This window comes from Ranitomeya imitator, chromosome 4 (genome assembly GCF_032444005.1).
Source record: "Ranitomeya imitator isolate aRanImi1 chromosome 4, aRanImi1.pri, whole genome shotgun sequence".
In the NCBI taxonomy this organism is placed as follows: domain Eukaryota; kingdom Metazoa; phylum Chordata; class Amphibia; order Anura; family Dendrobatidae; genus Ranitomeya; species Ranitomeya imitator.
The window spans coordinates 295,260,870-295,273,984 of NC_091285.1; the positions used below are offsets into that span (position 1 = coordinate 295,260,870).

At 43.7% G+C, this 13,115-nt stretch overlaps 1 protein-coding gene across 2 annotated transcripts in view; it reads right to left on the minus strand.

Moving 5' to 3' along the window:
• Nucleotides 1–13,115, minus strand: part of CNTN1 (contactin 1) — a 295,541-nt gene that overhangs the window by 136,678 nt on the left and 145,748 nt on the right. The window contains exon 3 of one of the 2 annotated variants that reach the window (XM_069764782.1): nucleotides 11,813–11,937. The exons of the other annotated variant lie outside the window; for it this stretch is intronic. The gene's annotated coding sequence lies outside the window, so the exon portion shown is untranslated. The remainder of the gene's footprint in view (nucleotides 1–11,812; nucleotides 11,938–13,115) is intronic. 2 annotated transcript variants of the gene reach the window in all.

Here is a 13,115-nt window from a genome sequence, read left to right on the forward strand (position 1 = left end):
TTAAAAAATTGTCCGTAGTATAATTTCATAAAGGTAAATTTAAAACAGGTGTATGTACCAATGGTTACACATGCAATACAGAGTGGGTTGAGGGCTCATTTTTTACTAAAGGTTATCCTTTGAAGGTTTTTTGGGGGAGGTTATTTTTTTTTTTTTTAAATGTGTTAAAGATATTTTTACATGGTGTCTCACATTTAAAAATTTTTTTTTTTTGGGGGACATGGAAATGAATGGTATAACGGGCACCTGTTTTTGGGTTTTGGTGTTCACCTATTTCTCACATTTTAACAGGGTGTTTATTGTTAAACATTACCTAGTTTTGGGGTGGTCTAACTATAAATCCATTATACTTATTATATTACAGATACAATAGGGACCACAGCCACCGGCCTTACCACCAGGACCACATCCTCACATTTTTCAAAGTAAGTTTTGAAGACCCCAAATCTGCTACTTCAATGTGTAGAGCAGATTGTAAGTGTCTTTTAACTTACAGACCCACCAGGACCACAGCCACTGGCCTTACCACCAGGACCACAGCCACCGGCCTTACCACCAGAACCACAACCACCGGCCTTACCACCAGGACCACATCCTCACATTTTTCAAAGTAAGTTTTGAAGACCCCAAATCTGCTACTTCAATGTGTAGAGCAGATTGCAAGTGTCTTTTAACTTACAGACCCACCAGGACCACAGCCACCGGCCTTACCACCAGGACCACAGCCACCGGCCTTACCACCAGGACCACATCCTCACATTTTTCAAAGTAAGTTTTGAAGACCCCAAATCTGCTACTTCAATGTGTAGAGCAGATTGCAAGTGTCTTTTAGCTTACAGACCCACCAGGACCACAGCCACCGGCTAGCCCACCAGGAACACAATGTCCTCTTCTGACAGCCCTCCTCCACAGCAACAGCGTGTATCGGTAAGTAAACAAAAAAATATATATTTTTTTAAAAATTTACATCATTTTTATTCACTACATGCATTTATTATGTTTAAACAGGAATCAGAATCTGATGAGGAGCTGTCAGAAGGGACCGAGACGGGTGGAGACATCCAAGTGGAGGAGGAACCAAGTGTAAGTAGTGGTGAAACACTTGCTTCACACATCACACTGCACCATACACGAAACAGATTTTCAGATACAACGTAACACAGAAAACATATACATACATTAAAGCTATTTTTTTTTCTCCTTTATTTCAGTCTCCTGCTGCTGCTTCTGCTGCTGCTGCTGCTGCTGCTGCTGAACACCGTGAAGGTTCTCCCAGGCACTCCCAGAGTCGGCGGACTCGTCGCCGCGGTCGGCCATCAGTGAGTTGGTTTTTGGGGGGGCTTCGATTGGTAATTTTGTTTTTCAGTGTACTCATTTTTATGTTTTTCTTATATTTTTTTCTCACAGGCTTCACAGCGTGCTCCCGACGAAGATTTTGACATAAAAATCGAACCTCTAATCGAGGAGGTTCGCGAGCGGGAGCCGCTGTGGAACATGGCTGACTGCAGGCATGCTGATACCAGTGTCACCCGTCGGCTCTGGGAGGAAGTATGCCAGAACATCTTTCCGAGGTGGGAGGACCATCTTCCACAGCAGCAGAGCAAACTATGTAAGTATTAACTTTTCAGTGATGTTTAGAGCTGAATGTAATGTCTTCATTTACCATTTTTTTTTCTTCATTCCTGTCTTCACAGGTGGCAAGGTTCGGAAGAGGTGGCGGTCACTGAGGGATCGCTTTAAGAGGGAATTCAACGAGGAGATGCAGGCCCCGAGTGGCTCAACAGGAAGGAAGAAGAAGAGCTACAGATACGCCCCTGCCCTCTCCTTCCTGAGGCAAACCATGCTGAGTAGAGTGTAAGTATTCAACATCCCAGTAATAACCATGTTAACCTGTCTAATCACAAAACTTTTGTTTCAGTCTGGGCTTTTTCATATCAATATTTTAATTGTTTTTGTTTTTTCTTTCACAGCACCTTCTCCAGCCACCGTGCGCCTGCATCTTCCTCTGCGCCCTCTGGAGCGATCCCTCCTAAGTCCGCCACCGGGGACCACGTCGGTAGGCCCCACACCTCTGTCCCCTCCACTTCATCCACCACAGGCACTGGAGCATTATTGCAGCCTTCGTTACTCGCATCTGATGCTCAACAGATAGCGTTCCCTTTACCCCACCCCTCTGACCCTGCCACCTCTACACCACCGTTAGGTTCGTGGCGGCAGCGACAGAGGGGTCAGGAAATGAGCTATGCTCCTGAGTTCTTACATCTAAATGCATCCTTCCAAAGTTCTTTTAAAATTTTGGGAGAGCAAGTGACTGCTGGTTTCAACATGGTGCAATCACGCATCAGTGAAACCCACCATGAAACCAGCAGTCGCTTGGTTAGGCTGCATTTAGATGTAAGTCAATCTCCGGCAAATCTTTTTTTTCAATCCATGCTTAGGAGCATGGAGAAGCTTTCTTTTGAGCATCAGATGCGGGTAATGAATAGCTGCCATAATGCTCTACTCAAGGTCCTCCACGAACCCCAATCTACCCGCACACCTCCCCACACATCCCAGTCACCATTTCAACACCATGCCCCACAATATCAACTCCAGTCCCAATACCAAACCAGGCCCACAACCCAAATGTATTCCCCAATGTTTTCTTCTTCCTTGCCCAGCTTTCCTTCCCCATTCAGTTTTACAACAACCCCAACACAACCCCCCTCTGGTCAGCCTCCTGCTTTTCACCACCCTTCCACTGCAGACCAAACAAGTAGGGTTTCCCCATCTACCGACGTGGTCCAACATTCCAGCCCCTCCTCCCATAGTTACTCCACCCAACACTACCTAGATCTATAATTTTGTTAGTACAAGTTTCGAAATTTACAAAACAAAAAAATTGTGAAAAGAAAAAAAAAATATGTTTTTTGCAAATGAAAAAAAAAATTTCTAGAGTTACAATAAAAATCTTTCTGATTTAAAATCTACTCTTTGTGTGCGTGGATTCATTAAGGTAATATGGTAACTATTAAAGGTTAAATGAAAATAAACACCAGACGTTTGAAATGTATAACACAATGGTTTTATTACCAAGCAAACCACGCTTTGGGAATTTTTTTTTTAATTTTTGTTTTGTTTTTTTGCCAGAAACACAATTTTTACATAAACAACAAAAGCCATGAAAAACATGTCACACAATGATGTCTTGCCATGGAATCCGCCCAACAGGTGACACAAAATAATCCGCAAACTGGTCCCTCATCCTAGTAACAGAACCTGTGGAGCGAACAGAGGCACTGCGGTAATCCCATAAGGTTGTTTCCAATTCTTCGTCATCCAAGGAAACGGACTCCTTTGAAAGGACAAAGTTATGGAGCACCACACATGCCTTAACAACATCGTCTACAGTTTTGGTTTCCAGTTTTATTGCCGTCAGCAGAACTCTCCACTTTGCCGTCAATATACCAAAAGAGCACTCTACTACTCTTCTTGCTCTAGTAAGACGGTAATTACCGTATATACTCGAGTATAAGCCGACCCAAGTATAAGCCGACCCCCCTAATTTTGCCACAAAAAACTGGGAAAACTTATTGACTCGAGTATAAGCCTAGGGTGGAAATGCAGCATTTACCGGTGAATTTCAAAAATAAAAATAGATCATTATTTCCCCATAGCTGTACCATATAGTGCTCTGCACCGTTCATTATTTCCCCATAGCTGTGCCATATAGTGCTCTGCACCGTTCATATTTCCCCATAGCTGTGCCCCATATAGTGCTCTGCACAGTTCATTATTGCCCCATAGCTGTGCCATATAGTGCTCTGCACCGTTCATATTTCCCCATAGCTGTGCCATAGAGTGCTCTGCACCGTTCATTATTTCCCCATAGCTGTGCCATATAGTGCTCTGCACCGTTCATTATTTCCCCATATCTGTGCCATATAGTGCTCTGCACCGTTCATATTTCCCCATAGCTGTGCCCCATATAGTGCTCTGCACAGTTCATTATTGCCCCATAGCTGTGCCATATAGTGCTCTGCACCGTTCATATTTCCCCATAGCTGTGCCATAGAGTGCTCTGCACCGTTCATTATTTCCCCATAGCTGTGCCATATAGTGCTCTGCACCGTTCATTATTTCCCCATATCTGTGCCATATAGTGCTCTGCACCGTTCATTATTTCCCCATATCTGTGCCATATAGTGCTCTGCACCGTTCATATTGGCCCATATCTGTACCCCTTATATGCTCCGCACCGTTCATTTTTGTCCCATATCTGTGCCCCATACAGTGCTCTGCACTGTTCATTATTTCCCCATATCTGTGCCCCATATAGTGCTCTGCACTGTTCATTATTGCCCCATAGCTGTGCCCCATATATGCTCTGCACCGTTCATTGTCCCATAACTGTGCCCCATACAGTGCTCTGCACTGTTCATTATTGCCCCATAGCTGTGCCCCATATATGCTCTGCACCGTTCATTTTTCCCCATAGCTGTGCCCCATATAGTGCTCTGCACCATTCATATTTCTCCATAGATGCTCCACATAAATCTGTGCCGCTGCTGCTGCTATAAAAAAAAAAAACACATACTCCCCTCTCTTGATTGCAGCTCCCGGCGTCCGGTCCCAGCGTCTCTCCGCTCTGACTGATCAGGCAGAGGGCGCCGCGCACACTATATGCGTCATCGCACCCTCTGACCTGAACAGTCAGAGCGCAGATAGACGCCGGGAAGATGGAGCGGCGCCCGGCGGCTGGAACGTGGACAGGTGAATATGACATACTTATCTAGTCCCAGCGATCCTGACGCTCCCCGCCTGTCCCACGGTCTTCTGTGCTGCAGCCTCTTCCTCTATCAGCGGTCACCGGCACCGCTGATTAGAGAAATGAATAGGCGGCTCCACCCCTATGGGAGGTGGAGCCGCCTATTAATTTCTCTAATGAGCGGTCCCACGTGACCGCTGAAGAGGGGAAGAAGCTGCAGCACAGAAGACCGTGGGACAGGTGGGGAGCGTCAGGATCGCTGAGACTAGGTAAGTATGCCTCAGCGCCCTCTCCCCCTCACCCGCCGACCCCACCGCTACCGTGACTCGAGTATAAGCCGAGAGGGGCACTTTCAGCCAAAAAATTTGGGCTGAAAATCTCGGCTTATACTCGAGTATATACGGTAAATACCCGCTTGGTACGGTTTAATTCACGGCTGCTATATGGTTTAAGTAGGTGCGGTGACAGTTGAAACGCTTCATCACCTACACAAACATATGGCATGGCTGGTTCACTTGTTCCTGGGAGCGGTCTGGCTGGCGGGAAATCGTATGTATCTCCATACAGGCAACGACCCATTGGAGAGTTTTTAAAAACTTGCGAATCGTTGGACCGGCCATAGGCTCCTATGTCCACAGCAAGAAACTTGCAGTTGGCGTCTGCAATAGCCATGAGTACAATGGAGAAGTATTTTTTATAGTTGTAGTACTCGGAGCCTGTTCCTGCCGGTTTAGCAATCCTTATGTGTTTGCCGTCCACGGCACCAACACAATTTGGGAAATTGCAAATTATCTCAAATTGTTCTGCACTTCTCAACCAGATTTCCATTGATGGTTGTGGGATATACTCCGGCTGTAAAGTGTCCCAAATAGCCCGGCATGTGTCCTTCACTATTCCGCCAATAGTGGAAATCCCCAGCCAGAATTGGTAATGGAGCGAAGTCAGCGAGTCACCCGTAGCTAGGAAGCTGCAGGAAAAAAAAAATGTAAGAAAAAATTGCACAGACCATCAACTTTTTTTTTTTGGTTTACTGTTAAAGTTATAATAAATGGCACTGTGAAAATGTTTTTTGTATGACGGGACGCACAATAAAACCTGCATGAAACATGTGTTAAATAGTGGAATGGCCTCAAACAATAAAAAAAATTACATGCTGCAGAAAATGGTGCGCAATGTGTCAGCGCAGTATTGTCTGCAGCATGTAATAACATTCAATATGAGCAATGACATAAAAAAAAAACAGTGGAATGGCCTCAAACATTAAAAAAAATTACATGCTGCAGAAAATGGTGCGCAATGTGTCAGCGCAGTTTTGTCTGCAGCATGTAATAACATTCAATATGAGCAATGACATAAAAAAAAAAACCAGTGGAATGGCCTCAAACAATAAAAAAAATTACATGCTGCAGAAAATGGTGCGCAATGTGTCAGCGCAGTTTTGTCTGCAGCATGTAATAACATTCAATATGAGCAATGACATAAAAAAAAAACAGTGGAATGGCCTCAAACAATAAAAAAAATTACATGCTGCAGAAAATGCTGCGCAATGTGTCAGCGCAGTATTGTCTGCAGCATGTAATAACATTCAATATGAGCAATGACATAAAAAAAAAAAAACAGTGGAATGGCCTCAAACAATAAAAAAAATTACATGCTGCAGAAAATGGTGCGCAATGTGTCAGCGCAGTTTTGTCTGCAGCATGTAATAACATTCAATATGAGCAATGACATAAAAAAAAACAGTGGAATGGCCTCAAACAATAAAAAAAATTACATGCTGCAGAAAATGGTGCGCGATGTGTCAGCGCAGTTTTGTCTGCAGCATATAATAACATTCAATATGAGCAATGACATAAAAAAAGATGCTTACCGCAGTGTCACCAGGAGCCGCTCCGCCGGTGTGATGGCAAGCCTCATCCTTGTGTCCTGCCTTTGGATGACATCCCCTAGTTTTCCAACCAAATAATCAAAATGTTCCATCCTCATCCGTACATAATTGAAGAATTTCTGTGGGTTGCACCGCAACTCCAGATAGAGTGGACTGGACACCCCTGGTCATCCGCAATTCATTGATCGGATGTATCTAGAATCGTCTCACTCTCCGTTGCATCCTCCGTCTTTCTGCTGCCGCCTCCTTCTCCCGCACTATAATGTCCAGGCGATTCGTCTCAAATATAACGTCAGTAACCAAACTCGCAATCCTCCCAAGTACACCATCCATCCTTGCCACTAAACTAAAACCCTCAAAGATGGGCTGTAAATACAGTCAGTATATAGATTTCCTTATTTTCCAGTAGCCAATCAAATTTGGGTGCCTCCCATTTTAAAAACGGATCCGTCGTAAAAATGGATTCAACGGATGGTAAAAACGTATGCAACGTATGTAACGCATCCAGCATTTCAACGAAACCGTTTAGCGGATTTGCGACGGATCCGTCGAAATGCTGTATGCGTTGCATACGTTTTCCACTTTTTTGACGCATCCGTTTTTTCGGAAAAAAGACGTTTTTGTGACGGTTTGCAGTTAACGCTAGTGTGAAAGTAGCCTAAGAAGGCTAATGGATGGTTAGAATACCCTTGAAAACCTATGTGCAAGTATGTTAGCCCAGCTGAACACAGTTTGGCTGATTAGAGAACCTATAAACCTGACCTTCCTTTGAGCTAGTTGAGAATCTGGAGCATTACATTTGCTGGTTCCATTAAACTCTCAAAATGGCCAGAAAAAAAGAGCTTTCATGAGAAACTCGACAGTCTACTCTTGTTCTTAGAAATTATGGCTATTCCATGCGAGAAATTGCCAAGAAACTGAAGATTTCCTATAACGGTGTGTACTACTCTCTTCAGAAGAGAGCACAAACAGGCTCTAACCAGAGTAGAAAAAGAAGTGAGAAGCTCTGCTGCACAACTGAGCAACGAGACAAGTAGATTACAGTCTTTAGTTTGAGAAATCAACGCCTCACAGGTCCCCAACTGGCAGCTTCATTAAATAGTACACGCAAAACGCCAGTGACAACATCTACAGTGAAAAGGCAACTCCGGGAGGCTGGCCTTCGGGGATGAGTGGCAAAGAAAAAGCCATAACTGAGACTGGCTAATAAAAGGAAAATATTAATATGGGCAAATGAACACAGGCATTTGACAGAGGAAGATTGGAAAAAAGTGTTATGGACAGACGAATCCAAGTTTGAGGTGTTTGGATCACACAGAAGAACATTTGTGAGACACAGAACAACTGAAAAGATGCTGGAAGAGTGTCTGATGCCATCTGTCAAGCATGGTGGAGGTAATGTGATGGTCTGAGCAACCTCAGCAAATTAACTGCTAGAATGCCAAAGGTTTGCAATGCTGTAATTGCTGCAAACGGAGCATTCTTTCACGAAAGCAAAGTTTGAAGGAGAAAATTATTATATCAAATAATTTTTTGAACCTTGTCAATCTCTGGACTAGATTTTAAATTCATTTGGCAACGCTAAACTTTTGAACGGTAGTGTATATCACTGGTGTGCTCACCGGATGTGGGTGATTATATAAGAACTAGATTGTGGCCCGATTCTAAAGCATTGGGTATTCTAGAATATGCATGTCCCCGTAGTATATGGACAATGATGATTCCAGAATTTGTGGCAGACTGTGCCCGTCGCTGATTGGTCGAGGCAACCTTTATAACATCATCATCGCCATGGCAAACATTATGACATCTACATCGATACTGTGCCCGTCGCTGATTGGTCGAGGCGAATTCGCGGCAGACTGTGCCCGTCGCTGATTGGTCGAGGCAACCTTTATGACATCATCGTCGCCATGCTGTGCCCATCGCTGATTGGTCGAGGCCTGGTGGCCTCGACCAATCAGAGACGCGGGATTTCCAGGACAGACAGACAGACAGAAAAACCCTTAGACAATTATATATATAGATGGACAACATAGTGATTCACTGTAGCCATGCAGCACTGGGGTCCTGGGTTCAAAACCCACCAAGGAAAACATCTGCAAGGAGTTTTATGTTCTCCCTGTGCTTGCGTGGGTTTCCTCTGGGTTCATCAGTTTCCTCTCACACTCCAAAGACATACTGATAGGGAATTTAGATTGTGAGCCCCAATGGCGACAGATATGATAATATACATGTGCTTCTCACTAAATTAGAAAATCAAAAAGGTAATTTATTTTGGTTCTTCAATACAAAAAGTGAACCTCATATATTATATAAATATACATTACACACAGAGTGATCTATTTCAAGTGTTTATTTCTGTTAATGTTGATGACTATGGCTTACATCCAATGAAAACCCAGAAGTCAATATGTCACTAAATCAGAATACTTTATACCACCAGCTTGAAAAATGATTTTAAAATTCGAAATGTTGGTCTACTGAAATGTATGTTCAGTAAATGCACTCACTACTTGGTCAGGGCTCCTTTTGCATCATTTACTGTATAAATGCGGCATGGCATGGAGGTGATCAGCATAACAAATAATAAAATAAGCTAACTTCTAACACCATTTTAGATACCTTGACACATCTGTGTTCTGAACTGGACTGGCACTATTGGAGAGCTGGAAGTTTCTCTTTACAACCGTCATAGACCTTGTGCCCATTTCCCATTATTTATCACATTTTAAATAACTATACACATGTGGTTAAAATTGTTGGTACCCCTCGTATAATGACAGAAAAACCCACAATGGTCACAGAAATAACTTGAATCTGACAAAAGTAATAATAAATATAAAATCTATGAAAATTAACAAATGAAAGTCAGACATTGCTTTTTCAACCATGCTTCCACAGAATTTAAAAAAATGAAGCTCAATTTTGACCACGTGTGTGTATATATATTTATATATATAACATATATACTCGAGTATAAGCCAAGATTTTCAGCCCATTTTTTTAGGCTGAAAGTGCCTCTCTCGGCTAATACTTGAGTCATTGTCCCAGGAGGGTCGGCGGGGGAGGGGGAGCGGCTGCTGTAACATACTCACCTGCTCCTGGCACGGTCCCTGTATCTCCGATGGTCTCTGGGCGCTGACAGCTTCTTCCAGGGTTGATCGGTCACATGGTACCACTCATTACAGTAATGAATATGGACTGCAATCTCATAGGGTTGGAGCCGCATATTCATTACTGTAATGAGCAGTACTGGTGATCGCTCAGCGCTGGAAGAAGCTGTCAGCGCCCAGAGAAGACCATCAGGGAAGCTGCCAGGGACCGCGCTGGGAGCAGGTGAGTATAATGGGGAGGGTGAGCACCATTGAGCGATATTCACCTCTCCTCGTTCCACCGCCGGGCTCTGTATTCCGAGTCCTCTGCTGTGATGCTCAGGTCAGAGAGCGCGATGACGTGTTTAGTGCGCGCCCTCTGCCTGAACGTCAGTGCAGAGGACGCTGAAGACGGAGCCCAGCGGTGGAAAGAGGACAGGTGAATACTGCAAGTGCCAGAGGCCTGAGCGACGAGAGGTGAGTATGTCATTTTTTTTTTATTCGCAGCAACAGCATATGGGGCAAATCTCTATGGATCATCTTATGGGGCCATAATCAGCATTTGTGCAGCACTATATGGGGCAAATATCTCTATGGAGCATCTTATGGGGCCATAATCACTATTTTGCAGCATTATATGGGGCAAATATCTCTATGGAGCATCTTAAAGGGAATCTGTCACCCCGAAAATCGCGGGTGAGGTAAGCCCACCGGCATCAGGGGCTTATCTACAGCATTCTGTAATGCTGTAGATAAGCCCCCGATGTTACCTGAAAAAGGAGAAAAAGAGGTTAGATTATACTCACCCAGGGGCGTTCCCGCTGCTGGTCAGGTCGGATGGGCATCTCCGGTCCGCTCCGGCGCCTCCTATCTTCTTTCCATGACGTCCTCTTCTGATCTTCAGCCACGGCTCCGGCGCAGGCGTACTTTGCTCTGCCCTCTTGAGGGCAGAGGATAGTACTGCAGTGCGCAGGCGCCGGAAAGGTCAGAGGCCCGGCGCCTGCGCACTGCAGTACTTTGTCTGCCCTCAACAGGGCAGAGCAAAGTACGCCTGCGCCGGAGCCGTGGCTGAAGATCAGAAGAGGACGTCATGGAAAGAAGATAGGAGGCGTCGGAGCGGACCGGAGACGCCTATCCGACCTGACCAGCAGCGGGACCGCCCCTGGGTGAGTATAATCTAACCTCTTTTTCTCCTTTTTCAGGTAACATCGGGGGCTTATCTACAGCATTACAGAATGCTGCAGATAAGCCCCTGATGCCGGTGGGATTACCTCACCCGCGATTTTCGGGGTGACAGGTTCCCTTTAAGGGGCCATAATCAGCATTTGTGAAGCATTATATGGGGCAAATATCTCTATGGAGCATCTTATGTGGCCATAATCAACATTTGTGCAGCATTATATGGGGCAAATATCTCTATGGAGCATCTTATGGGGCCATAATCAACATTTGTGCAGCATTATATGGGGCAAATATCTCAATGGAGCATCTTATGGGGTCATTATTAACCTTTATGCAGCACTGTATTGGGCAAATGTGTCTATGGAGCATCTTATGGGGCCATTATTAACTTTTGTGCAGCATGATATGGGGCATATTTTGTATGGAGTATCTTGTGGGGCCCATCATGAACTGTATGGAGCATTATATGGGGCTCCTGATTCAATATGGATATTCAAAAACACTTAACCTACTGATATCTCAATTAATTTTACTTTTATTGGTATCTATTTTTATTTTTGAAATTTACCGGTAGCTGCTACATTTTCCACCCTAGGCTTATACTCAAGTCATTAATTTTTCCCAGTTTTTTGTGGAAAAGTTAGGGGTCTCGGCTTGTACTCGGGTTGGCTTATACTCGAGTATATATGGTACATACCTACATTTACCTACCCGGGAATAATTTTTGCTTTCTTGGCCTTTCTTCAGAGAATATTAATGATATGATAACACCAAAACTTTTTCTCCACTCATGGCTAGTGTTTGGTGAAGCCATTTATTGTCAAACTACTGTGTTTTCTCTTTTTAAATCATAATGACAACCCAAAACATCCAAATGACCCTGATCAAAAGTTCACATACCCTGGTTATTTTGGCCTGATAACATGGACAAATGGTAGAAAAACACTATGGAACAACCATCAGTTCACCGGGTTGAGAAATTGCCAGGATAGGGGTGCGGTGCATGGAGACTTCGGGCTTGGTTCCTGAGTAAATGAACAGTGAAAAAAATAGGAAAATCCAGCAACCACAAAAGTCATAAAACTTCACATTTATTAGAAGACTAGCTGAAGAGCCCGGCGTTGCCTGGGCATAATAAATATCCGTGGTTAGTTATAGCACCTCACTTCTCTTATTTTCCCATCAGCCCTCTCATTTAGCACCTCACTTCTCTTATTTTCTCTCTCACACCTCTCATTTTGCCCCTCACTCCTCTCATTTTCCCCCTCACTCCTCTCATTCCCCCCTAACACCTGTCATTTCGACGTCACATCTGTCATTTTCTGATCACTCCACTAGTTTCCCTCACTCCTCTCATTTTGCACTCACACCTTTTCATTTTCACCTCACACCTCTCATTTTCACCTCACACCTCTCATTTTCCCCTCAGTATATACATGTTTGTCATCTCCCTTATATATAGCATACACCTGTATGTCATCTCCTGTATATAGTATATACCTGTAGGTCATCTCCTCCTGTATATAGAATATACCTGTATGTCATCTCCGCTGTATATAGTATATACCTGCTGTATGTCATCTTCTTCTGTATATTGTATATACCTATGTGTCATCTACCCTTGTATATAGTATATACCTGTATGTCATCTCTTCTGTATATAGTATATACCTGTATGTCATCTCCTCCTATATAAAGTATATACCTGTATGTCATCTCCTGTATATAGTATATACCTGCTGTATGTCATCTCCCCTGTAGATAGTATATACCAGCTGTATGTCATTTCCTCCTGTATATACCTATGTGTCATCTCCTCTTTTATATAGTATATACCTGTATGTCCTCTCCTCCTGTATATAGTATATACCTGTGTGTCATCTCCTCCTGTATATAGTATATACCTGTATGTCATCTCCGCCTCTATATAGCATATACCTGTAAGTCATCTCCTCCTGTATATAGTATATACCTGCGTGTCATCTCCTTCTGTATATAGTATATACCTGTGTGTCACCTTCTCTGTATACAGTATATACCTGTATGTCATCTCCTCCTGTATATAGTATATACCTGTGTGTCATCTCCCCGGTATATAGTATATACCTGTATGTTATCTCCTCCTGGATATAGTATATACCTGTGTGTCATCTCCCCGGTATATAGTATATACCTGTATGTCATCTCCTCCTGTATATAGTAT